At 42.0% G+C, this 27328-nt stretch overlaps 2 protein-coding genes across 4 annotated transcripts in view; one reads left to right on the top strand and one right to left on the bottom strand.

Moving 5' to 3' along the window:
* LOC116848844 overlaps nt 1-27328 on the top strand; it is a 120848-nt gene that overhangs the window by 1493 nt on the left and 92027 nt on the right. The window lies entirely within an intron of this gene.
* LOC116848829 overlaps nt 1-27328 on the bottom strand; it is a 53148-nt gene that overhangs the window by 21153 nt on the left and 4667 nt on the right. The gene's annotated exons all lie outside the window — the stretch shown is intronic.

Genomic DNA, 27328 nt, shown 5'->3' with positions numbered 1-27328 from the left:
GCGCGATGTCTGGAATCCACGAAATGTCAAAGGGTTACCAACGCGCGCGTTCGGCGGCGGATGCGCGCCGACGATCGTCCTCCCCTGTCGCATCGAAACGACGCTTTCCTCGCGCCGGCGATCGGCGGCCCATCGGTTGCTCGGGCTACCACTTACTGTAGCTAGCTCGATACACAACAGAAAGTTTTTACGCTTTACCGACGTGCCAGAGACTTGGAATTTGACATTTAGAAGTAGCGAGTCAGAATCATACAACTCATCAAATTCGCGAGACGCGTGCCTTGCGGGAGTCGCGAAGGCTCATGTTATAGGAAGGAAATAAAGTTCTCTTGTACAATCGAAATTAATGGGGAAAAAAGAAAAAAAAAGAGACAAATCAAAGCGGAGGAACATTGCTGCTGCTGTAGTAATTGCTGCAACAACAGCGTTTTTAATCTTGTATCTGCGAAAAGTAAAAGGCAAATAAGGAACGCTGTTGTAGTATTCGTTATATTGACTTATTACACTGCCCGCACTTTAATTGCATATCACAAGAGCTTTATTTCCTTATTTGCTTTTTACTTTTCCTTTGTTCATTTTGATCTTATCGTTACATACGCGGAAATTAGAAATACATGAGCTCGAAAACATTTAAAAAAAATATGATATCCCTTTTATATTATAACAGTGAAAGAATACACTGAGAGAAAAATACTTGAAAATTTATTTATGTAGAATATAAAGTTTTTTTATATAAAAAATTAACTTTATATCCCACAAATAAATATTTTCAAAAAAAATATTTCTTCTCGGTATATTTCTCTTCTAACAAAGAGAGAAATAATATTGCGAAAATTTTCCTTTTGGTTTTAGAAGAATCTTCTTGAGGCCACATGTGAGAGAATTCCGCGACGAATGAGATAATATTTTTTGGGTGCTCCAAAATTTGACTCGAAATAAAATTTCGCTTTTGAAAGCCCTTTCTATTTCAAATGCACGCCGTAAAGTTGCGGTCGCAATGACCTTTCTGTAACGCGAAGGCAGCTGACGGTGGGATAGTGATGATGACGATGACGATGATGATTATCATAATGGTAATGACGACGATGACGATGATGATGATGATGACGATGACGACAACGACGACGACGATGATGATAGCGTTGGCGCTCTCTGAGGCACATCCTCACCGCCAGACAACCTATACTCTAGCTCCCATCGGGGCTGCGTTGCCCAAGATACTTTACTTTCTACATTCCTCGCGAGACAATACGTACACCTACGCAGTTTCGTTCGTGTACCTGTCTGTGCGCAAGCGAGACAAACGGTTATCCAGGTCGACCTGGCAGACGACAATTACTAAGCGCGACATTCTCCGAAACTCTTGAGCTCGGTTACGCATGTCGCGAATTCGTCCGTTCCGTCGCGACGTTTACGATTGCACGTTCGCAATCTCCGTGTCTCGAGGATCACTCAGCTTAGCTTCGATCTGATATCGCCAAGCTATCCCGAAGGAGCGAATTTCGGAGACACCATGCTTCTGGCGTCCTTTCCACGCCGAGTCATCGGTTATCCAACTCGCCGCTTTAAAATCAAGTCTCGAGTTATTTAATAATGAATCGCCGAACACGCAACCGACCGACGAAAGTGAGAGTACCGCTAACGAAAACAGACGGCGGGGCTCCGTCGAGGCAAACGTCGTTCAAACGGTTGTGTGCGATTAATTAACATCGATACAAGTCGCAAATGCGTGACGAGTTTTGCATGGTCAAGCTCACCTCGCGGAGGACACACGCGCGAATCCCAGCTGAAATCCGGTTGAGCGGAGCGGATTAGCATGCGATTAAGTCGAGCCAGAACAACATGATCATCGACTCGGCAACGATACCATATTCATCGCCCTCGCGTACTTCGCGAGAGTATTAGCATATTTTCTTTCAGCTTACTTACTTAATATTAGACCAAGAAGGAATTTTCTATATCCTATAATCTTCTTTTTATTTTTTGTACTTCTTACTTACATAGCATTTGTTCCACCAGTCTTTGTGTCATCCTACTTCCGTATACCTTTATTTTGCTTCTTTATTCTATTCAATGACCAAACTTTTTTTCTTCATTTCTTGCATTCTTTTCTTCCTCTATGCTTTGTGTACTTTCGGTTTTCTATTGTCTATTATACGTTTCCTCTATCGATAATTTCCTCTGTATTATCATACTAATTTAAGCTCGCCTTATCCATCATCTACATTACCTGTTCCTTATGATGCCACAACCTCTATTACTTATGCACATTTTCCGCCCTGAATCCTGCTTTCCCATCTAACGCTTTGTTTCGCCTTCAATTGCGCATCGTATACGTACTCATTTCTACATAATTTCTCCTATCTGATTCTCTATACTTAACTCAATACACTAAAATCATTTCAAACTCACGCATCACGTTAATCAAACATTCACATACTTACACGCCATCTAATCAAGTCCCTACCCTCGCGTACTTGTGCAGCATCACTTTCGCCGGCGACTATCCGCGGCCGACATTGCAAGGTTATCTAACTACGTCGAATTGGATCTACGTTTGATTCGATGAGGCTCGACGTTTTTCTTTACTTCGTTGTTTTCTTCTTCTCGCCTGTTTCGTCGCCCGCGCTCATTATTCGATTAATTCGCCGCGTTCGTAACGCGACCGCGTATCGCGGCGCGCCGTTACGGAAGAACGCCGGTAATTGCCGCGGAAGATCGCGGATTAATCCGGGAGCCGGGCAAAAAGCTGGCCGTAATAATGCCAGGCGGCGAGCAAAAACTGCTAACAAGAGAGAGCAAGCCAGGCAGAAAGATGAACGCTCAAAACATAATGTTCCGTTTCGCGACGCAGAGGCTCTCAATGGCAACACGGAAGAATCGGCTCTCTCGGCTTGCGACTACACACTGAGAAATATCATTTTGCTCTGTTAAGAAAGCGAATACTTGGTTTACACTCCTTTTTTTAAGTAGTACTTATTTTCAACGAAGAATATTTCCTTGAAAATAGTCTCAAAATAACTCATGATAAATATACTCTCATGATAAATTAAAGAAAAATTCATTATCATATCCTCAAAAGGAGATTTTATTCTCTTTACAAGAATATTATAAAGTTACTGAAGAAAAAGTTCGTTCGGCTTTAAGTAAGTAAACCAAATTTTGTTTTTGTAATTTAATATTCCCGGTTGAAATGCTAAATTTGCTAGAATCTAGAAATGAATAAATTGGATGCTTATGATGAACTTATGGTAGATAAGTAGATTTGTAAACTTTTGTGAAATATTTGAAACGAGTAACATTTACTTAAATGCAACATGTATTTCTCTGTGACGTTTTTTCGTCGCATTCTTGATTCTTTTTATTGATTCGAAAAGGGATACGCGAGCGCTTTCGATGAATATTTAATTGAAATCGACGGCACTTTCGCACGTTAGTGTCAATGTTACGGACTTAATGAAGCATTTTTCCTTCCTCCTCTCCTGCGTTATCGAGGAAATAATATAGTTTGTCGTAAAGTACATGAAGCATAAAGCGTAATTTGCGAGGTACGAGTTATAAGCGGAATCTTAAACGGACGTTTAGCGCGAGCGCGCCTTAATGAACCCATCGTTGAAGTCACCGCTTATCCGTCCGCCCAAGCATTGAAATCTCTCCCGTTGCCGTGTGGTAATTGCGCCTGAACGGCGTGCGAACGTGGGAGGTGCACGAGCGATCTTTGAATTCACGCGTTTTTTACGACGTATTTCACGACTGTATTTGTGCATCTGCAAAATGCAATTGATTCGTACCCGCGATTATTATTTGTGCCACTTAGCGTGGCAAATCATTTTCGCACGGTAAATTGAGGGAAAAGGATGGTCGATTCAACTAAATTATACTGTCTCCAAACATAAATAAATTATATTGTCTGCAACTAAATTATTTCTATCTCCAAACATATTTTTCGTAGCAGTAACATGCATAAGAATTTATTATCAGTAGAATTTAATAAAAAAAAGTAGTTTTGCGTATCGATCATAATTTATAGTAATTACTCCTCCATGTGATCATAGTTGCGAATATCAGACATTTTTTTATTGATGTGTAGATGCAAAAACTGTTTATATAATACGGGAGATGATCAGCTGATTGTGGTGTAAATTCTGCACGATCGCTCATGTGAACTCGAGCACGCGACTCGAGGATGCTTCCGCGTAATTTCGAAATCAATTGCTCCTTTCACATAAAAAAGGCGATGATAAAAAAAATAGATAAAAAGAAAACGGAAGTTTTTCGAGCGTCGCGACGCCAATTCCGATTTAAATTCGTGATTGTGATTTGCGGCTCGATACACGCTCGAACCCGGCGGAGAAACTACGTTGAGTCACCGAGAAATTCCGTGCGTTCTCTCGCTTCTCGCCGCGCTCTTGCTTTTTGCTTCCTTGACGAATTTCAGAATAACCGCTTACGTTATGCACAAACAACGCGTTGCAGCAGTGCGTGCCACGTGACTGTGTGATATCGCTGAAGCGAGTAAATGAAATGCAGTCTCGTCGCCTGGTTCGCGCGACAAAAATGCGCGAATGCCGTTTGATTAGATATATAGGAACGAACAATAAGTAGCGTCGAGAGCGGAAAAAAGTTGCTGGCTACCTGCGGCGGCCTTGCGCTCACCGAGACGGTTCCTTTCCCGCTCGACTGATCGGCAATCACTAACGACATTATGGAAAGAAATACACAGGTATCGCGTTGTGATAAACACTGTTTATTTACGATCGTACCGCGATTTAATTCTTTGCTGCACGCGATTCATATAAGAAAAGAAGGAAAAGAAAGAAAAGGAAAAAGGATACGAAGAAAACGCACGATACGAAGAAAACTGCACGAAATTGTTTTTTTTTGCAAAAATTTCGAGAGACATAATTGTATAGGAGCGATAAAACGAAGATAGTTATAAATTTTCATTATGTTAGGATGCGATTTTCAAACGCAATACGCGCGAGGGTCCGAGATGCTTGAGGCGATGCTAGATATCCACATAAAACGCAACTTTCGTATTTTGTACTATTTTTCTATTTGATTGCGTAGAATTGCAAATGCTTGTAGAAGTAGAAATGTCAATAAATGGCGGAATACTTCATATTATATGAGAAACTAAAAAAATTGTAAATAAAATAAAAAAAGTGTTTTTTTTTCATATAACATGGGACGCTCCGCCACTTATTGACAATTGTACTTTTATTCTGTACAAATATTTGCAATTTTGTACAACCAAGTGGAGAAACAGTACAAAATGCGAAGCTACATTACGTCGGTGTTCAGCATCCTCTTAAGCGCGTGATCATCGTGTCGTGAATGGTTAAAATTGAAAGTCGCAACACTTCGCTTGGCCTCGCGCGGTGTCCTGAGCAAAACACTATCGGGAGAATTAGATTCGATATGTTAATCAATGTTGTACGACCAGTGCTGCGTGCTCTTGCGCGTTAGCACAATCGAAAAGAATCGCGCATCTTGATAGACATACTCCTTTTTGAACGAAGAATATTCCCTCAGAATCCTCTTGAAATTTTACGTCTGGCAACGCGACGAATTTTGTCGTTGCCCGAGGTAACGCTGAGGCATATCGGCGGAACGAAATTTATGTAACAGCAAAATTACCGATCGCTCGGTGAAGCCCGAACTGTTGCAAGAGCCGATACATAACCTCGAAGGACGCGGATCGGTGATTTCTCTCGGTAATGAGAGGTGTCTAGAAGGGAACGCGTGTACGCCAGGTGACAGAAATAGACGTACAAGTAGACGAGACGAATCGCGTTCGCAATGGCCAGCTCCTAGTATACGGAGTAAATACTTCGAAAAATCTTGATGGGTTGCGCACGCCTCTTTCACGGACGGAATTGCTCTTTGTAAATTCAAGAGTGTGATAATTTCTCCTCTTTTTTCTTTCTTTCTTTCTCTCCTTCTCTCTGCCTCTCGTTTCTTTTTTGTTCACCCTTTTTGTCACGTCGCCGCAATTCGTAAAAGAGACGCGATCAGCCTTTCGACGCGCCTCTTTTGGTGTCTTTGCATAGGAATCGGGGTTAAGTCAAGATGACACTTCTTTGCATTCTTGTTCTTAATAAAATTTTCTTTTATTAAAAGAGTATTTTGCTTCAAGTGAACATATTCTTCTTGACTCACAAGAAGAAAAATATAATAATATCTAGTAGATTTTCGATTAATGATTTACTTTATTAGAAAAGGAATACTCTTTCGGTCAGAATTTTCGTTTAGAATACACGAATGGGATTACAGGAGATAGCACTTTAGAGTTCTTTCTTTTGAATGTTAGAATATTTTTTTTGGTTTTAGAATTCTCTTTTGGGGCTATGTATATAAGAGGATTTCGTTAAGAAAAAGATTGTTTTTTTTTGGGGAGGGATGAATTCTATTCGGATTTTTCGTAAGATTCCTTTCTCTTCTCATCTCCTTGTGTGTCAATTGAGTAATGTGTCAATAAGACCTCGCATTAATGAAGGGTATAGATCTTTAATGATATCGGCTGAATGCAGCCGTAACAGGCTCGTAACAACTTTCCACGTGTTCCTTCCTAGCGTTCATTAAACAAGCAATTATGTGATCCTAATTAAACGCGCTACAAGCCGCATTTGGAAAGCGCCTTTCGTTCAAATTCCTTTCGCCGACGAACGAAACGCGCCGGAGGAATACCAAGGTGGCAATGCGTCCCGACGTTCACGCCGAAAAACCGCATTTTTCGCGCTTTCTGCGATAAAAACGAGTTCGCGCGCGCTTGTGCAGTCGCGCGAGGCGGGAAAAGCGGATTAGCCGCAAACAGCGGCACACGAGAGTGGGAACCTGTTTTCGGGCGGAACACTCCATAGACCGCGAGGAGGAATTTTTCGCAATCGGCAAACCTGTTCGGCAAAACGGTTCTCCTGATCAATACCGATGTGTGTTCGGATAAAAACAGAGGGACTTTTCCGGTCTTCCTGCTTTCTTCCCACTTGGAGGCACGGTTTCACGCCGGCGAATGCAAAGTACCGTTCGGTATGGTGTCCGCGTTTACGAGACATACCCGTTAGCATCTACTCTGAGAGTCTAATGGTCGTTTTAGAGTTAGGATCAGGCTCGCCTTCGGTCACCATTCGATCATCTCGCCGGCCAAAAATTCTTCAGAGACCTGCCGCTCGATCAGTCCAGACTGAATCGATTTGATTAGAAAGTGGGACAGGCAGGCCAGTAGCTCGCGCGGACCCTCGGGGGCCTTGTCGACCCACACTTGCATAAGCAAGTAACGCCTCGCGCGCACCTCCGCGAGCTCTCGCGCGACATGTACGCGTACAAGCGCACTCCTTACGTGGTGTGCGTGCGCGTGTGGGCGCCGAGAGCGCATAGGGATACGCGCGCGCACGAGCCCTCCCTCCCTCTGCCCCGACGATGCAAATTGCATCTGGAAGCGAAGCTTACGATCGCCCTGAGGAGCGACGGTGTGGCGGCAGCTCGCAGCGCGAGAATCGGCCGACGAGGGCACGAGCCAACGACATTCCACGGTAAACTGCATGATTTCGCTACAGGCCGTTTCACGCGTCACTCCGCCGGTCGTCATCGCATTCCCTCAACCTCCTCCTGCTCCTGCTGCAGCGGGAACGCAGTCATCCGTCGTTGCATCAGGAAGACCTCGCGACCGGCAGCGACGTAACCGTCGGAGTAACCATCGACGACCTGGCCAAGTGTGCTGACCAGATTGCTCGCTCGCTCACTCCGCGGGAACGTTGCACCCGCGCGTTCTTATGACCGCACGCCGCTTAATTTTTTTCCCCCGTGCTGACCGTGTTGGCCGATCAGCGACGACGATGACGACGGTGGTCACGCTCGCTCGCGATAGTTTAGGGTGTAACGGTACGCAGCATTAGCTGCGCCGACGACATAAGGCCAGCGCGGGTAATTGTGGAATTAACCGCGGATGTAGCGGCGTTTATGCACTGGTCGGGTTGCAACGCTGGGATTCCAGAAAATTCCAGTTGCGTAATCGGGAATATCGTGGCGGAGTGTACCGCGTGTACCGGAAACGCGCAGCGAAGCGGACGCGGAAGTTGATATTCTTCGAGCGATATTTTTCCGCCGAGACACTAAATCTTTCAATTTAATGTTGCACGAGACAAAAAGTTTGGTTGGATGAATCAACTGCTGCTGAAATATGAATGATCCAAAGCTTCTGATTCAAATTGTCAGAAATTTAAGTTAATCAAAAATCTTGATTCTTTTTAATTTAAAATTTCTGTTTTATATTAGTATTTTATCTTATTTTATTTTATTATTATAGAATTTTATCAAATTTGAAATTTAGATTGAATTCTGATAATTTCAACCGGAATTTCTGAATCGTTCATATTTCGCCAGAAATTCGTTCATCCAAGCAAATTTTTTTCCGTATGGGAGAATTCTAATTGAAAAATTTATTTACGAAAATAAATCTGGTTGTGTTAGCGCGAAGCTTGCTTTTAATAAATGATTTAACGCGCTTTAAAGTTAAAGGATATAGAATTTCTTCTAAATATGGTTCTATACGACCAAAAATTTCGTTTCCTTCAACCAAAACGTGTTGATTCGTTAATTACAATTAAATTTCACGCTAATACAATCAAACTTTCCTCTCCGTGTTGAAAAAGAAAACTTCTAAATTAACTACTCTTCTTTGATTTAACTATCTTCTTATTAACTTAATCATTCGCGCTAACATTCAGTGCACTTTTGTATATAGTTTAGCTTCTAATTTAACATTGAGAAGAAATTTAGGATCGATATTTCGGTGTTGTATAAGCAAGGGAAAGACGTGTGCAATTGGTCGCGAGAATATCATGTAAAATGTAACTACAATTCGGAGTCAATTCTCAGGTGCCACTCGAGGAGGGTGAAACGTCGGCACTTAACATTATAGTCGCACGTTGTAACGCGGTCGCCGCCGTTACTGCGGCTACATTGTCGACGTGGCATTAAATTAGTGCCTGAGACTGGCATTTTCGTGCGGGCTGCATTCTCACTTTCGACTCGACTAATGTCGTTACTCCCATGCGCGGTGAACACTTTATATAAGCTAGCGTCTGGTTAATAATTCTCAGCCGGAACTAACGCAACGCAAATATTTTTTTCGCTCTCATATCGCGAATATCTTTTTATCGTAATATCACGATACTATATGATGAAATTATATGTTAATCATATCGCCATAAAATCTGTTTCGGTCAAAAATTTCAAAGGCTAACAGAATTGCTGGATTCTTTATCGCTAATTATTTGTCTGTCGGCGCAGTGAAATCGCCCTTATTACGAGAGAGATAGAGCCCACACTTTCCCTCGATTTTATATTCTTCTATTAGTGATAACAAGACTATTTATTAACCTATCACGCGTACGACTTTATCTCAAGATTAATCCCCATTCCGGATACCTTCAGCGCGGTCACGAGGCAGGCGCTTGTAAACGCGCGATTTCGATAAAACGCAAATAATGGCGCGGCATGCCGCGCGTTCTGCATTCTGATACTATGCAATTCCGTCGTGTGTAACCCGCTTGACGGACGTGGAATTTAATTTAATGGCTATAAACGGTCCCGCGAGCGCGACACACCGGCGAGTTGGCGAAATGAAAGTACCGGCCGCGAGTACTCGCAGCGGGCAAGTGAGGGAGAGAGAAAGAGAGGGAGAGAAAGAGGGGAGGCACAGTGGGAGAGAGAACGACCTTGCGGTAGACAAGTCTAATGCGGCTAGGTGCGGTTCGGCTGCGCGTCTCCTGGATGATGATTTTGATTTCATTAAAGCGGAGCACTTCGTCAGATGCGATTATGCCGCACCTTCCCGCGGAGAGCATCGCGTAGATAAACGCGGCAGAAATCACATAGAAATCCGTCCAGCGCGCGAGATAATGAGAAATTGAATGTAAATTAAATAACCAATCTCCCGCGGAACTCAGCTCGGGTTTTTGCCAACTTTCGCGTTCGAGATGGACGTCCGAGCGGTCGCGGAAAAATCTCAGTCGCCGGCGGGCGACATGTTTCGCGTGCCTGTGTGCGCTTAATGCCTAATACAGCCGCGTGAAAGTATTTTACTTTTGTGTCTCTTTTATGGTGCACACCACCACCGACGGTGATTGGCACGTGCGACTTTGGCGAGACATCGAACGACAGTTCTTGCTTTCACCCGCGAATTACATAATTCACAGGAACGCGCTGCGACAAAGTTTCGCCGCGATACCTCCCCCGCTTTCGAGGACGCCCCTCGCGTGTGTGTGGAAATTTATTCTGTGTGCACGTGAGCGCGATCGTAAGCGCAGATACGACGACGGTGCGCGCCAGCCGGACGATTCACCGAGGAGCATTACACTTGACCTTGACGTAGTCGAGACCCATGATGGTTCCTGGCCATCGTGGCCGCTGTAAAATGAACCGTCATTTTCTGTTCAAGGGGCAGATCTTTTATTGCCTGCTATTGCCAGATCAATTTCCTGCGGACACCGCACTCACCGTTGTCAAACATGTTCTCGTCACATGTTTTCATATTTTTCCTTCAAAAAGGTTACGTCATGTCCGAGCTTTTGTCCGAGCAGTGATGACGGTAAAGGGTGTTACGAGGATCTTTGGTGTATTCGTACATTCGAATCAGAAGAAGAAACATGAAAATCAAACTAAAAAAAGAAACTTTCAGTGATAAAATCTTTCCATAATATATATCTTAACTACGTACTGGATGCGAAGGACAGCCGTCTTTCTTAAACTTCTCAAATCGAATTTATATTAAGCTCGATACAAGATGAATAATACTTAGAAACGAACTACCATGTTTATGCTACAATGTGTGATACAAAAATGTCTTTTTATTTTTGTACACCCGAAAAATATAATCTCATTCTTGACGGAATCTTTTAAATTTTAGAGAATTTTTTGCATATGACCCCTCAAGAGAGGATTTCTCTAAAACCTCTAAAAGAAAAATATTCTAATATTTTTTTAAAGTTATAGAAAAATTTTCTTTTCTATTCACAATCTTATAAGTCTTGTTATTCTTAATAGAAATTTCCTTTAGTACACAGATTACAATGCCTTTTTGTAAAAGGAATATCTTTTATCTCTTTATCTCAAATAGAAAGGAGAGGCCATTATGAAACTATCTGGAAAAATTTCCGGTTGGAATGTCTCTGTACTTCTCTCACATTTTTCTGAAAATGAAGGGAAAACGATTATTTCGACCGGAGACACTTCCAATCAATTTCATTCGGCTTCTGGTACACGCATATTCCTTTTGACTCAAGGAGAAAAAATCAAATTAGAATATCTAGTGAATTTCGAATCAATAATTCATTTCATTAGAAGAGGAATCTTTCAGTCAAAATTTTCGCTTAGAATATGAGATTGCAGGAAATATCGTACACTTAGAGTTCTTTTTTTAAGTATATGAAGGTCCAAGTCTATCGTATGTTGATAGTTTACACGATTCTACAAACTAATTTTCGCGCTAATGTGCAGACTAACTGTCTGTGACGAATTAGTAAAACGGTACTTGCTGGGTCATTTTGAGAACAGTGTCGGTTTCCTCTTGTCAAATCAGGTCGAGACAGTTTCAGGAAATGTCATCCCATATAATTGTGGTTTAACCTTTTCGAAACAGATGTCATAGATCAATCAATGTGATCGGTGTTTTTCTCCACTAATTCGTAAAATCGATCTATCTCGTTTAATACGCCTTGTGCCTTGTATTTCGAATGATATTTCGAATAACTTGTTTCTGGAATTCCCCAAGATTGTCTGAATCATTTCTCGAGAGTGAGAGATAAACAGAGAGATAGAGAAAAAGGGAGAGATAGAGCACTGCATTGTTTAACGTTTAATCTTGCACTAAAATATATTCTTTGCGTGCAGATCGACTTGCAAATGCGCGTCTTCACGTCCCATATTCTATAAATAACCCCGGGGATTCGCCGATTCTCATCCTTGGGAGTTCGTATGGTCACGGCTATAACGTTTATTAATTAACGTCATTCTCCCGCGCAGACCGATAAGCGACGATTCTCTTTGAGAATTTCCATTAATGGCGCACTGCACGCAGAATGCGCGCAGAAACTTGTCGCTGAAGGACGTGGGAAAAATTCATCGTGTCTCCCCTCTACGCCAGAGGCACTTAGACACGCGGAATGCGTTTCAAGGTGTTAACACTCGGAATCGGTCGCGTTGTACATTTCGCAGCAATTTTACTCCGCTCCGAGCGCGTCGCGAATTCAGCGTCGACCTTCAATTTCGCGATTCGGTGCCGCGAGATCGGAAGTAATTAGCATAACGCTGACACGGAGAGAGAATGAGAGAAAGAGAGAGAGAGAGAGAGAGAGAGAGAGAGAGAGAGAGAGAGAGAGAGAATCATTGTTCGTTACTCAACAGGATCGCATGTCGCGAACGGCGAACGCACGTTAAACGAGTCAACTTCCACGTCGAGTGGAAGAATTCGTTCGTGTTATAATAGCCAACGCGCGGGTTACGAAACGTGGTGACTTACGAAACCCTTTCGTCGGTCGGCTAAGGTGAAACCGACAACACGGCTTATTACAGCGAGCTATTGGATCGTGCCGATTAGCGTCGTTAATCTCACAAATTGATAATTTGCCATCTCAGCCGCGACGTGATTAACGCGATTATTGGTGGAGGGGAGGGGAACAATTTCCTCGTTGAGTTCGGTCGCTTCAATTAGCGAGTCGAAGCGCGCGTCTTGGAAGAATCTAGCGATGTCCCGCAAATTAGCGAGTTACTCTGTTTGGCCGACATATTTCCAAGATGCGACTCTCGTTATTCTCCTCTCTTGAGAGAGCCCAGGGCTCTCTCATCATCTCGAGGACCTCTCTCGCGAGGGGCACGGACATGACGTAGTATTCGCGATAAAGACGAGTGCGGCCGGGCCACTAGGTCGTACTTTCATCATTTTTCTCTTCACGCGCGTTTCCTCGAGAGATCGGCCGATCGCATTGCCGAGATCCATTGTTTTCGCGCGGCCGTAGGAAACCGGATTCCCTGGCCAGTGAAACGAAACTGTAACGCTAGCTCCGTTGTCGGGCCGGCATTGCCGGCAAACCGATCGGACATTAACGGCGAGTGAAAGTGTCGCCAGCATTTGCCGGCCATATGTTTATGTGCACACACATGTGCTGGCGCGACACGCCGCTTAGAAACACCGTGCCGATCCGGCCATACCGGGCGCCGTACCGTGCCGGTCTCTTATACGTGCCTATCACCAGCCACCGTATATTACACCACTTCTGAGGTCGATCTCATGTGTCTGTTTCTTTCGCCGAGAACTCACGAAAAACGAAAAGTTTCGTTGCATTCGTCAATCTCCCGCGGACACCGTTCACCGGCGCCAAACATGTCTCGTCACTTGCTTCTACATTTTTCTTTTAAGAAAGTCACGTTACTTAGGTTACTTAGGTTTTCTAGTAGTAGCTGAAACTAGATTGCGGTTGAAACTCTGTTCAAACATATCGAATACGCACGGAGTTTAAACTTTAATTTCTAAATTCAAACTGTATTACTGAAAAATACACTGAGAAAAAAGGAAACTTGAAACTTTTTTGTGGTATAAAAAGTTTATTTCTACAAAATAAAGTTTATTTCTACGAATAAACTTTATGTCCCGCGAATAAATTTTCAAGTATTTTTTTCTAAATTGAAAAGTCTTAAAAATACTTGATATAGAATATATATATATATATATATTTTACGTTTTGGAAGTTTAAATAATCGCATTTAAAGATAAAAATGATAGGAATGCTCAGAATTAGATACTAGTGTTTTTAGTGTGTCCAGATATTGGTACTTCTACTCTGTATGTTTCTCTCTCTCTCTCTTTCTCCCTTTCATTCCTTTAAGTAATGATGGCGGAAAAGGATGCTACAAAGGTCTTTAGTATTTTAATGTATTCAAGTCAGAAAGAAAAATGAAAATTAAATTGAAATTTCATTCGTGCAAATCTCAAAATCATCTAGAAATTAACTATTTCAATGAAACTTTTTACGAGTTCATGGTACGCAAAAAGATTCACGATCCGTACCCTTATAATACCCGTTCTTTTCTATCCCAATGGGCGTATCTCGTGTCTACAGAGGCTGTTCCACGTTGCTGCAATGCCTTTAATAATAGGCTCTCCTTTCTATTTCGGCGGCGATACTTCCTTATCTCTTTTCTTTCTTCTTTAGCGCAGATATACAAACGGGATTTTTTTTTACTGTTGCTGAAGACACGAGGCGCGTGTGGAGGCGGACTTCTCATCGCGCGCGATCCACTTCCGAAATTTTATTTCGCGTAAGAACAATGGGTGTGCGTGTCAGGTAGAATGCGCGAAGGCCGAGCTCATGTCACAAGGGACGCTGCTCAATTACGAACAAACAGGTGTGTCGGGAACAGAGTCGTCGGGTTTCCGTCAACGGTACAAAATCGATTCGAGGCGCGCGTGTATGCGGGCAAATCACCGTTATACGGAATAATGTGCAGAAACAATGTAACACCGTTTCTTAATCACCTCGTGTTGTCCTTCTTCTGAAACTTAGCTTGAGAATTTCGCCGACAAGTCCTGCACACGGAGAGAATTTCGTAGTAAACTACTACAGAATTTTGCAACCGAAAAATCGATCAACATTCTGCAGTACTTGACTATTCTTTCACTTTATGTGCTATTTATATATTCAGGAACTGAAATGCGCTATTAAAACATTTATTGTTTCTAGCGAAATTCGTCCAGCAAAACAGACGGACCGTGAGTATTGAATATAAGATGAAGACTTTACGTCAAATCGTGAAATGATCTTTCACTTTGCGATATCAAAAATAAGTGTTCTCGTTTCTAACTGTAATTTGAGCTTTTGGGATTCATTTGCGAGATCTATCTCCGTGAGTTTGCGGATTCCTCACTTACTTTGCAACGGAATACTCGTAGATTCGGTCTTGAGAACTCGCGGCTCCCCCTAACGATGATGAACTCAGGCATGCGTTAATTACGATATTAATAAACCCGCCGTCTTAGCGATCGCGGTCCGCTCTAGCAGCGCAAACCGGATTCGAATAAAATCACGAAATAATCCCCTTGCCACTTGAACGTGAACGAGAACCGCATAAATTTTTGCGAAAAAACATCGCGTTCGACGCGCCCACAGCGACTAATTCGACCGACGCGAATGAGTGAGACCTAAACGCGTTGAAATTTGCGCGGATGAGGGACGCGCGAATTAAATCTTACGCGGCGGCATTACCGCGACTGTTGATTTCTCTTTAAATATCAAGATGGAGCAGGGATAATCTCTCTCCCCGCGCGTAGTCGGGCTCGGAGTTTGCTCGCGCTCAATATAGTTGGGAATAAATAGGAGAAGGAATAGGAAGGGAGAAACGCGCGCTGGAGCGCAGGTGGAACTCGATTCGAAAACTTCTCAGGTAGCAATCGAAATAAGTAGTCGCGATAGTTTTTGCAGTCGTCTTTGCGGTTGTCGGGAATCCAGAATGACTTATGCCCGGGGAAAGCTCGAGCCGGCCTTAAAGAAATCTCGATGGGGCAGCGCCAAGGACGACTTCATTCGCATAACCATTCGCGACGCTTCCATCGCAGAAAGGTTAACCTAATTAATACGGTCGACTCTGGTCGGACGATCCCCGATATTTCGTGCCATCGCACGGGAAAAACTGAAATTTATATATCCAATTGAACACGCGGTCAAATCGCGGTGTTTAATGCTCTCAAGCAAAACTCGACAATTACGTCACGCAAAATTCGAATATTTTTTATCCCCCCATTTCCTTACTTGTCACATTTCGTCACAAAATTTGGGCCTCCTTACAAAATTATATAACATGTGGAATTACACTTCTTTCCCTCATATAAAATAAAAAAAAATAGCTAATAATATTATGAAGTAATAATCATCAGGCTGCGTTATTATCTTATTCTAAAATACAAATAATTTCTTCAAGCATAAAATATCAAATTAATTAATAGATTTTATAAATTTAGTTAGTAAAGTTTATTTAGTTAGTTAAAATAATATTGTAAGATTAAAATTTTGATTATTAACACACAAAATTTAATTTAATCGTAGAATATCATATTTTTAGATATAAAAATTTAGATATGACGTTCTGTAAGGCTTTCACTCTCCCACTTTCCTCCCTGCTATTATAGACCGTCGCGCAATCTAATAGACCCCTCTTGTGGTGCGACGTAATTGTTAAACGAATTAAAGTTTAAGAGCTATTGTAGAAAAAATTGATTCGATATCGATATTTGTTGCGCGCGAATTTAATTCGCGTTGGTGATATTCGAACGCAAACTGCCCCCTTTGGTGGTAACTGGATTTCCTGGGTGTTCTAGAAAGAATACACAACTTTCTGCTAACTATCGTCGGAGAATGACGACTGAATTCAGAGACTACGATTAAGGATAAGTCACGGTAATTGCTTCCCGACGTTTTAATGTGTTCTATTAATTAACGCCGCTTTAACGTTATTGGCTTATTCAGCTGTACAATTCTCACTATGTTCCTCCCACACACGTATACACACACACACACACACACAACGAACTTGAGCGTACCAACATGTTAATTACGTAAAAGTAATTTAATCCGGACGCGCTTGATGAGTAATATGAAAATCGCTTTACGCCTCGCAGAAGCTATTATTTTAACCAACGACGACGTTAATCCGCGCCCGACGACAGGCACCTTAATTACTCCGCTAATTGGTTTCCGATGTTTATGGAGTAGTAACAAAACCGTGCGAAGGAAAAATACGCTACCGTGCTGCACACATAATGTAAGATTGCAGTTACTCCACAGTGACAAAAGTACATGAGAATTTACCTTTTTGGGAAAAACTTTTTGTGTGAGACAAAAGTTTATAGAAATAAACTTTATTTCACAGAAACGCACAAATTTTATACCCTACAATTAAATTTTCAATTTACTTTTTCTCAGTGTAAAAAACGAACGAATAAATAAATGAACGAACGAACGATCGATCGGTCGGTCAGTCGGTTAGAGGAGCATTCGGAGAAAGCTGGAAACCGTCCTTAGGATGTCTGTGCAACATTATCAAGGTCGTTTTCTTCGAGTGCCGCCACCGCCGCCGCCGCCGACGACAACGACGACGAAGATTCCGCCGCGGAACCGTTAACCTAATTATTTATTGATCGGCCGATCGAGCGAATCGCATTCCTCGGCGACGCGAGCGACGACGCAACAGTAACACAGGAGGAAAATAACAGGAAACGTAGCGGCATCGCGGCACAGGCCGCCATCGAAATGATTGCCGTGCAATCGGTCGGCTCGGGTTTTAGCATTTTTCAGTCGCGATCGTTCATGCGGCTACTCGATTTACGAAACACGTCATTCGTCGCGACGTCAATCACCGCGTCTGTCCGCGCCGATACGAGTAATTCCTTAAGTGACCGTATTAAGGATATACGAAACGGGCTTTCGAATTATGCGAAACATACTTTTCGATTTCGCGGGCTTTCGATCAAATGATGGGCTGGGATTATTTCGTAGTCGTTTGATTATCCGCTACGAACGCAGTTTTCTTTTGTTCCGTCTCTCTCTCACTCGCTGAGAAAAAAAGATACTTTGAAATTTATTTGCGAGTTATAAAGTTATAAAATTTCACAGAAATAAACTTTGTTTCACACAAAAATTAACTTTATACCCCACAAATAAATTTTAAAATATTTTTTCTCAATGTGCATATTTAATACATACGCTGAGAAAAAATATACTTGAAAATTTATTTGCGGGATCTAAAATTTATTTGCAGAAATGAACTTTATATCCCACAAATAAATGTTCAAGTATTTTTCCTCAGTGTGCACGTTTGATACATTGTTCAAAAAAAAAAAATAATCGAAAGTTTACATATTTATAGGATATAAAGTTTGTTTATAGAAATAAATTTTACTTCACAGAAATCAACTTTATATCCAAGTAAATTTTCAAGTATTTTTCTCAGTATTCTATGTCTCTCTGTCTCTCCCCTGTTTCCTTTGTAACAACTTCCTCAAGCAGAGAAACATAATTACCCGTCCGGCTGATTGTCCAATTTTATTCATTGTTCGAAACGGCGCTTCTCCTCGTCCATCGGTGACACCAAGGACGCGTACCTCCATTCTTTTGTGAAACGACTAACCCAATTGTGGTTATCACGCGACTCTCGGCCGCGTACACTTACCTATCTGCGCGTGCCATGTACCCTCTGTTCGTGCGGGAACAGGGTCGCGAAAACGGAGAAGGAAAACGCGGGAAACGAATTTTATCGTCGTCAAGTACATTCCGTCGTTCCGGCGCGACTGTAATCGGCTTGACGTAACTCCAACTGTCGCCGACGCCGTCCCGAAAGCGGTGAATGTACGAATGACTGACCGGTTGTAACGCGATAAGTTGTACTCAGATCCTTTTCGAATTACTGGTGCAGGGCTTTTGTAAATCTAGATTTTTTAACTTAAGCCGAAGGCCACGACAGATCGGGATCAGGAAGTGGCTCGCTACCTGCGGCTGACAGCTGAGCTCTATGTGATATTTTTCAACGACTTTCTTCGCGGAGCTCGAGTTTGTATATTTCTTGAACTCCGATAGAATTTGATCTTTGCTCTATGCAGGACATTTTCAAAGAACATTGTTGCACTTTCTCAATTGAATTTAAAAGCTTAAAAATATACGAAAAATTTGCAGAAAGATTTCTATATATCTTTCGTATGGTTAAGTTTGCTGCTAAATACGGTGAAACAGAGCAGTATTCATTTACATAAGACCTACACTCACAATCAGAAAAAAACATGGTGATAGCAACCTATATAGATGACAACTACGCGAATTTTATATGTGTATAGAAAACTGTAATGTATATATAATTTATTAAATTATATATATTAATTCTACATAAAAAACTCATATAATTGTCACTCGTGTAGTTACTATCACCATATCTCTCTCTCTCTCTCTCTTTCTCTAGGTGCTTTCTGTAAATGCATACAAGAAATACAAGAAGAAGTAACGTAATCACATCGGTGTTTATCTGACATGTCGTTTCGACAACTGGCTCTGTTATCAATATTTTATGGAGTCTGTCGTGCACTTTGGCATCCTCTTAACGAGTTCTTCCATTAGAACGCCACATTCCATGAATTTCACGGTCGCAAGAAGGCCTTTCTCGTCGTCGTGGACTTTATTTTGCCGAAATCTCGCGAAGCAGTGCAGGCAGCGGAGCGAGTCGCGGATAAAACCGTCGACGCGATTAGAATTATCTGCGCGAACGGCGCTCGTGACAAACTATCAATTACCATAGCCGGTACGTCGTGGCGTCTATTGAGAAGTCGTAGACCTCGACGTCGAAAGTCTCGACGTGCGTTGATAGAAACTCAAATGAAAGCTGCCAGGCGAGGGAGCGAGCGAGCGAGCGAGCGAGCGGGCGTTCGAAGCGGGAGAAGTCGCGCTTCTGTGTGTATACATACCTATATACATCGCGATTGACTTTTATAATTGACCGCCACGGTGCAGCGCGGCTCAGGTGCTTTTTTACGCCCTGTAGAAATTCTCAGTCACGAGAAGATCGATCGTCGTTGATTCGATCGATCGCGCGCGCGCGCGCACGCGTGCACTCTTCGAAGCGAAGTTCGACGGCGCCGGCGGAGAGCAAGAGACACCTGCGCGATTGCATTCGTGCATGTGTACGCGAGACTGGAACCGGCTGAAAGAATCGCCGATTTTCACCGCGTTCCGTTCAAACGGAGGGTGCGAAAGAGAGAAAGCAGAGACGGAGGATGGCTCACGGCGACTTTTAAGTTCGACCGACTTCAGCCGAGAGCCGCGCGTCTCACTGACAATTTCGCGCCATCGAAAGATCGCGGAGGACGTGTTAATTCGCAGATGCAGCCACGACCGTTGGAATGTTATACGGGAAAAAGATATTTGCCTGAATAGCCGCATTAAAACTCGGTAGAAATTAACTGAGAGTAATTGGCTGGAACTTTTCCATTCCTGCAGCCGAATTTTTCATCCGGTCCCCGAGTAACAGAAAATTTTGTTGTACACTGTAAAAACTGATGTGTTAAATTTAACACATTTCATGTCAAATCATCCACTCTCATTTATGTGTAAATTTAACACAACAAATAACAAATTTAACAAATGTGTTAAAAAGTAACACATAATATGGAAAAAATTAACATTAGAATTTAACACTTGAATACCGTTAGGAATCACAGGTTGTGTTAAATTGACATATTTAATATGTCAGACATAGATTATGTCAATTTAATATTTTCATTTCATCAAAACCATAGATTAATACTTCTCTCAAATGTTAAAATAACGTTTTATTTTAGTTAATTTAACATTATACATATGTCAATGTAACACAAACTGTGATTCTTGACGGTATTCAAGTGCTAAATTCTTGTGTTAATTTTTTACATATTATGCGTGTTACTTTTTACCACATTTGTTTTGTGTTAAATTTACACATAACTGAAAGTAGTTGATTTGGGACACATGAAATGTTAAATTTAATACATCAGTTTTTACAGTGTACTAACGAAGTTGTTTTTTTTTTCATGCAGAAATTATGCGTATAAGGTAAAATCGTTAATGCCAGAACTCTAATAACACTAATACCTAGCTCTGGACATTTTTATTGTTTTGGTTTTTAAACACGAACATTTTTAAACTTTATATATATTATTTATAAACTTTATATATATGTATATATTCAACATATATGCATATATATTCTTTAGATTAAAAGTTCAAATATTTATATTTAAGGACCAGAACAGTAAATGTTCAGAATCAGGTATTAGTGTTTAGACGTTGGTAAACGGAAAAAACAGTATACTTGGGCTACACGTAAATCTGGTTGTGCTAACTAGGTTTAATAGTAAAATGCGGAGCAATTAATTATGTGTTTACTGCAATCACAGAGTAATTGTTGGGTTACTAGTGTTGCGGCAGTGACGATATCTGGTTGTTCCGAGCAAAGTGTACACGCAAAAAAAAACTAGCTTCCAGAGCTAAAAAATAGCTATGGCAGATAAGATATGTCACTGAAATAGGAACAGCTAATGTCGATACTACCGAAGCTAAATTTATTCACTGTTTAAACTTAGGCGCTACGGCGAGAAATATTAGTTGCTAGAAACAAATAACTATAGCAAATGTTTGTAGCTGTGCGGCAAACTTCTTTAATATATGCATGTGATAAAAAATTTAGGAATAACTGCCATTTTCTTAGCTACTTGAAATAATGTGCATTTTTAATGTCACCTAATATAATTATATTTCATAGCGAATGCATTTTAGCTGTCATAGCCAATTTTTAGCAGTGACAGCTAAACGATTAGCCTTTTGACTAAGTTTGAATCAGCTACCGCGGTTTAGCTGATATTACTGAGTCATTTTTTTGCATGTATCCATGGTAAACGTCACCCCAATCGACTTTTAGTTGCCACAATCAGATTACGTATAACTATATCGATGTAGTTGATGTGCTAAAATAACTGAATCATATTAACTATACTCATTACTATCGCACAAAGATGATTAGAGTGACGTAACTAAATGCTACTCACAATTAAATATTTCCAGTTGTGAGCACTGTATCTTTTCTTCCGTGCACTTTTACCTTATCGTATCGATCCCTCGGCTGATCATCGAGCGCGCTTTCGCGCGGACGAGTCGCATTTCATGATGGAACCAGAGACAGGCTTGTTATGCGCGACGTAGACGTTACGTCTATGACAGCTAATTAAATTAATTTCACCCGTTCTCGCGCGCAGCTATCGTTCGTTATCAATGTAATCTCGCGGCTCTCGTCGGAGTTCTCATTTAACTGCGCGATCTCGAGAGCAGCGACGAAGGGATCGTCGGGTGACCTATATATCCTAAAAACGTTCCCCCTGCAAGTGTTGACAGAGAGCCGCGGCAAGAAAAAGTCCAGTTATCTCGGTACCGATATGTTAATTCAAAAGTAATAAGATATTTAGCGAGGCCTCCTTCCCGATCCGGTCTTGAGAGCCGGCCGTACGATGACTCGGTCAGGTGAGCCAGACGAATTTTAAATGGTGAAAGTCCAGCCGGAGAGCGATCACGCCCGAAAAGAAGCCTCGTCCCGTCGCATCGCATCGCAAAACCGTGAGAGACGAGATATGCCTGCCGCGGGAACGAAGATCCACGTGTCGTGAGCGAGAATCGCGAAGATCTGGAGGCACGGAGCCGGAGAAACTCGCTCGGCGGTTTATTCTCGTCTGTTAAGGGCTCTAGCTAGTTTGTGAGAGGAAAGATATCTAAGTAATATTAAATATTCATTCTCTTTAATATAATATAATAATAACATATTTACTTGTACTAATATATATATATATATATATATATAGAATGTTTCAAAAAATAAATAAATATGCATTTTCTTAAAATCTTCAGAAAACTTTTCACTAACATTAACTTTTCATTACAACAATTGAAGCAATTATGTTTATTTTATGTAAATATATAAAGGAATTTAGATTTAAATAAATATGTTATTAGTGCGCATACCAAAGAAATATTTTTCAGATATTTCAGATATTCTCAGTGTAGATATGAATTGAGAGAATTTCTTTGGAATTTTTTATAAAAAAATCATAATGTTTTTATAATTTCTTTGTAAAAAAATCTACAAAGAATCTCCTTTATTTTCTGTCTGCAATTTTGTTCAGAGCCTTTAACACCATCTAAAACGTGGTGACGATGATATGTTTGCGTTGTCATTGCCCGCCGATGTCGAATCAACCGACCTGAAATCGATGAGCCGCGCGCGTTGCGAAATTCCTCGCCCTCTCCCCTGCAGCGAGCAAAAACGGTCGCTTACGCAAATAATAATCGCGCGCAAACACGGGCGAATGAAGCTGCGCCGACGTCGTGTAAGTCATGTCAAACACTTGTTCCGCCGGTTCAAAAACCGCGGACAAAGCGCGCGGCCGAGACGTTCGCGATTCGCGAGATGCGCGCTCGTATTTTGCCGCACATGTACACGCTCGGTGCAGAGCTGCAGGTGCAACGGTCTCGTGACGTCGGCGCCCATTGTTCGAAGGTGGCGGCAGAAGCGCGCCGGCCGCGGATCCCTGCATGCAGCGCAACGACTGCGCACCGCGCTTTTACGAGCCTTTCTTCCAGCCGAGGAATTCTTTTTCGGCCGAACGGTCGTTCCTGCCTCTCGGCGCCGAGAGAAGCGCACGCTGCAAATGGCAGCGAACGTGCGCATGCAATGGGGCGGCTATGTAACGAATGCATAGATCGAACGCACCACCATCATTATGCCCTGCTGAACTCGTCTTGGGAAGGATGAGAATTTATTACGTGTCGTAGAGCTATATTCGCGGACTTTGTTATTGTTGTTGGATTCGTGCTGTCGCGCCAATCCGCGTGTCCGAAGTCGCGAATGTTTACGTAACCGAATGATTGATTTCTGAACTGCACATGATCCGCGTGCACCGTCCTGTTGCAAACAATTGCTTGGTTAATAATTTGTAGTACACGAAGGGAATATTATAGTTCTTATTTTTTCATATTTTTTTTCAATTTTACGATATTTCATGTTTTTTCTCAAAATGCTTTTCGATTATATCACGACCCTTATTCTCTCAAGTCTCTTTGCAAGTGTCTCTAAAACTGAATCTAATGTCTCTAAAGCTGAATGTGCTCTTTGTTTCCTGTTTTTTGTTCTCTGTTTTTCACTAGTTTAAGATTTGAATCAGAAGAAGGTAAAGGAAAAGAAACAAGAAGCAAAGAAGAATTGAAGATCAAGATTATAAGTGACTTATAACCAAGTAGAAGGCTTATAAGAGGCTTTTTCAGAGGCACTTTTTTGAAAGAGAGTTTAACATAGAACCAAAGTTTCTAGCAGTGCAGAAATAGATTGTCAGTAAAGTCTATTTCGCTGAGGGAGTCTAGTAAATTTCAAATTATCATATAAATTACAGCAATTTTTTAAATAGCACATTTGTTAGGTACTGACAACATAAATAGCAAATATGAAAAATGAAAAGATATTCAATTACTGCTGAATGTCGATTCATCATTAGGTGTCCGATAAAAAATGCTGAGTCGACGTTGCTCATTTTATCTGTGAAAATTATAAATCCTTCGAAATTACATAACTTCGTTTTCCATTTAATTTGATAAACACAACAGACAGTTTGCACCAACCTAATACTTCGGCCGAACAAAAATAGACAGCTTCGTCGAGCACGACTCCGAGCCGCGCAAATATTAAAGATTCATAATCTGGTTAGCCGGCCACACTAAGCTAGTTTATTAACGAGTCGGGAAACCGTCAGGGACTGTCCTATCAGAGTAAATCATGAAATTACATAAATGTGCACTTAGCCGGCGCAATGTGTGTGGTGTGTGTAGCGTTTGCGCGTACTTTTTCGCAAAATTTCAACTTCTTTATCCTATACTATAAAACCCCCTCGTCTTCCCCGTAAATTCTCCCGATGCTCTTGTTAATTTAAACGTTTAACGTTGGTTATTAAACGTTCGTATAACTAAGCTCAGCACCTGCCGCGACCTTGCCTGGAGACACTTAATTAGCTTATCTCGCGACCGTGCGCTCGATCGTCGTGAAATCTCGTTTCACGAAGCAGCGGCTCTCTCTCTCTCTTCTCTTCTTCTTCGTCTCTCTTTCTCGCTTAACTAATAACTAATAAGCCGACCGATACGCGAAGACGTAACGGGATATTCGCTTCTTTCGACGCGAGGAAAGCCTGCGTCCGTCCGTGAAAACGCGGCGTGGAGGAGGAGAAGGTGTGAAACTTTTACCGACGCGACGTTTACGAGCATGAACGCGAACGCGATCCGGGAGAAAGAAATTCGTCGGGGCCCGCGGAGTTCCGGGCCCCGACCAACGCTGCCGGCTCCGGAGAGACGCGTTCTGTATGCGTTTGCAGCCGGTTCGACTGCATTTCGTGACGACGCACGTACTCTTTCTCGCACACTGCCGCGAACACCTCGTGTACACATGCATACATAGATACATACGTATATACGTGTATACACACATACATATATGCGTACACAAATGAGCAGACGCGCGAGAGACCCCGAATCTCTCCGTGGTCGCGTCTCGAGCGGGATCGACACGAGGGGCCCGTGAGGCCCGCGACCAGACAGGCCGACCATATGCGCAGCATATGTGGAAATCGATCGGCACGTCGTCGAGTGATGTAGATTGCGAGATTATTTGAGATTGCGCAAGTAGAGCTGATGTTTATTAGGTATTGATACGACATCAAGTCACGATTCCCCTGATCCGCAAATTGTGGCTCCTGGTCTTTCGCCGCGGAACTCTTGATTGATGACGTCAAACTCATGCCCAACATTTTTTGCTTATCATTTTTCAATAGAAGAGATATTTGTATAAAGGGAAACTTTAAGTCATTCGTGCGTATAAAATACCCTGAAAGATATCCTTTTCTCTTGATATCAGTCAATAAGTAGCCGTAAAATTGACGTGACATGCAACTTTCCTCTTCGATCTACCTTTCCCCATGATTTCGTCACATTACTTTTACATTAGTTGATTTTATTGACTGTTAAGAGGAAAGTATATCCAGACAGTGCAAATTACTGAAAGACGTTTAAAAGATGTCTAAAAAAATAGGACATTTTTGGTAGATTGTGTTATCTGAGTAATTTCCAAAGTACATTTTATAAGTGTGCGATCTGAAGCGTCCTTTCACTCAAACATCTTGTTTGCAAATGACGCACGAATTGTCAGCATGTCATTTTTCTGACGTCATGATTCAACGTGGTCGCGGCCAGTGCCTAGAAGCTTTAAACTCGATATTGTTATTTTTAATACCGACATTTTTGTTGACTCGACTAATGGCGGAAGATCTCGCGACTCCTGCAGGAATTCTCCAAGAGCCACGGGATATTGAAGCGCATTCAAGATTCCAGCACGGATACAGCCACCCACGTACGACAGAGCACATTCGTTCTTGGCATTAGGCTAACGCGATTCGATCACAGGCAACGTGCACGTACGTACGTACGTCCGTTCGTCCGTCGTCGATTCGTTCGCTCATCCGCCTGCTTGCCCTACGTTCCCTTCCCGGACACGCCTGGAATCACAATTTCAAGTACCCCGACTGATCTCTCTCCTGATCGTAACCTACGCGCAGAATAGCTAAGAGAGGTTTCTTCCTAGTACCTCTCTCGTGTCGAGGATGCTTTGTAAAGCGTTGGCATAATCGACGTCGATTATTAATCGATAACTTTTAACTAGGAAAGGCGCATAGGGGCGTTTTGCGCAACGGGACCCCTCGCACCATATGGCGAACGGCGAGGCGAAAATATTGGGCTTTTTAAATACATAATAGCATACTTTAATCTCCCCGGCATATAACTTGAACCGTGAGTCATAAATTCCTGATCGTTCACTTTAATGTACTGACTGTTCGCATCGTGAGCTATCTTACAGTTCAAATCAAAATGTTGCCAAGTAACAATCTCGCTGAATATTCGTCAATTTTTGTGATGGGTTCAATCTTTAAAGAGGTCTCGATAGTGGAATCTCTCGGTACTGTTTAAGGGACGCAGAGTTGCGATAATGAAAAGAATTACGACGAAAGTTGGTTATTACCATTAATCGCGGTACGCCCAGTCGAGCGAACGTTTGGCAAAACAAATGGCGACGTTATTTGCGCGATTGCACGCGTATCGTATTTCTGTTACCGGGTAAGGAGCGCTTGCGTATCGTAAGCTTACAACCACACCACGCATTCAAATCACCGGTCAGTGCACCGCTCTGCCTCTTATCTGCCTCCGCTGTAAGCAGCGATCGTTCTGCACTTTCGTATAGCGGAAATATTAATGCAAATGTTGTTTCGCGGGACTTGCGCGTGTATTCTTGGTGAATCGTAATTACGCGCGGATTAACGCGTTCCCTCGCGGTTAACTGTAGCCAGCAACTTGAAACCCACCGTAACGCCGGCCGTTTCCAAAACGCGTTAGCAATCTTTTACGATTGTTTAGACAGGAAGGATTTTCGCTGAATCTCGTACGAACATTCTGTGAATACGTAATATAAATCAATGCCTCTATATCTTAAGTTTTCGTCGTTTCAACTTCCTGTTCCGTCATTCATTATGAAAAGTGAATGAGGCACTGAGAGATGCGTTTAGAATAATTTCATAATATAATAATAAAGTGTATTAATTATAAGTATTATTTTTGAAAATTTGAAATTCTACGTTTAATAATTATATATATATATATATATATATATATATATATATATATAT

Source organism: Odontomachus brunneus, unplaced genomic scaffold (assembly GCF_010583005.1).
Source record: "Odontomachus brunneus isolate Ranch 3 - 2012 unplaced genomic scaffold, Obru_v1 Obru_scaffold_005, whole genome shotgun sequence".
In the NCBI taxonomy this organism is placed as follows: Eukaryota; Metazoa; Arthropoda; class Insecta; order Hymenoptera; family Formicidae; genus Odontomachus; species Odontomachus brunneus.
This window is presented reverse-complemented; position numbering and strand designations above follow the sequence as displayed.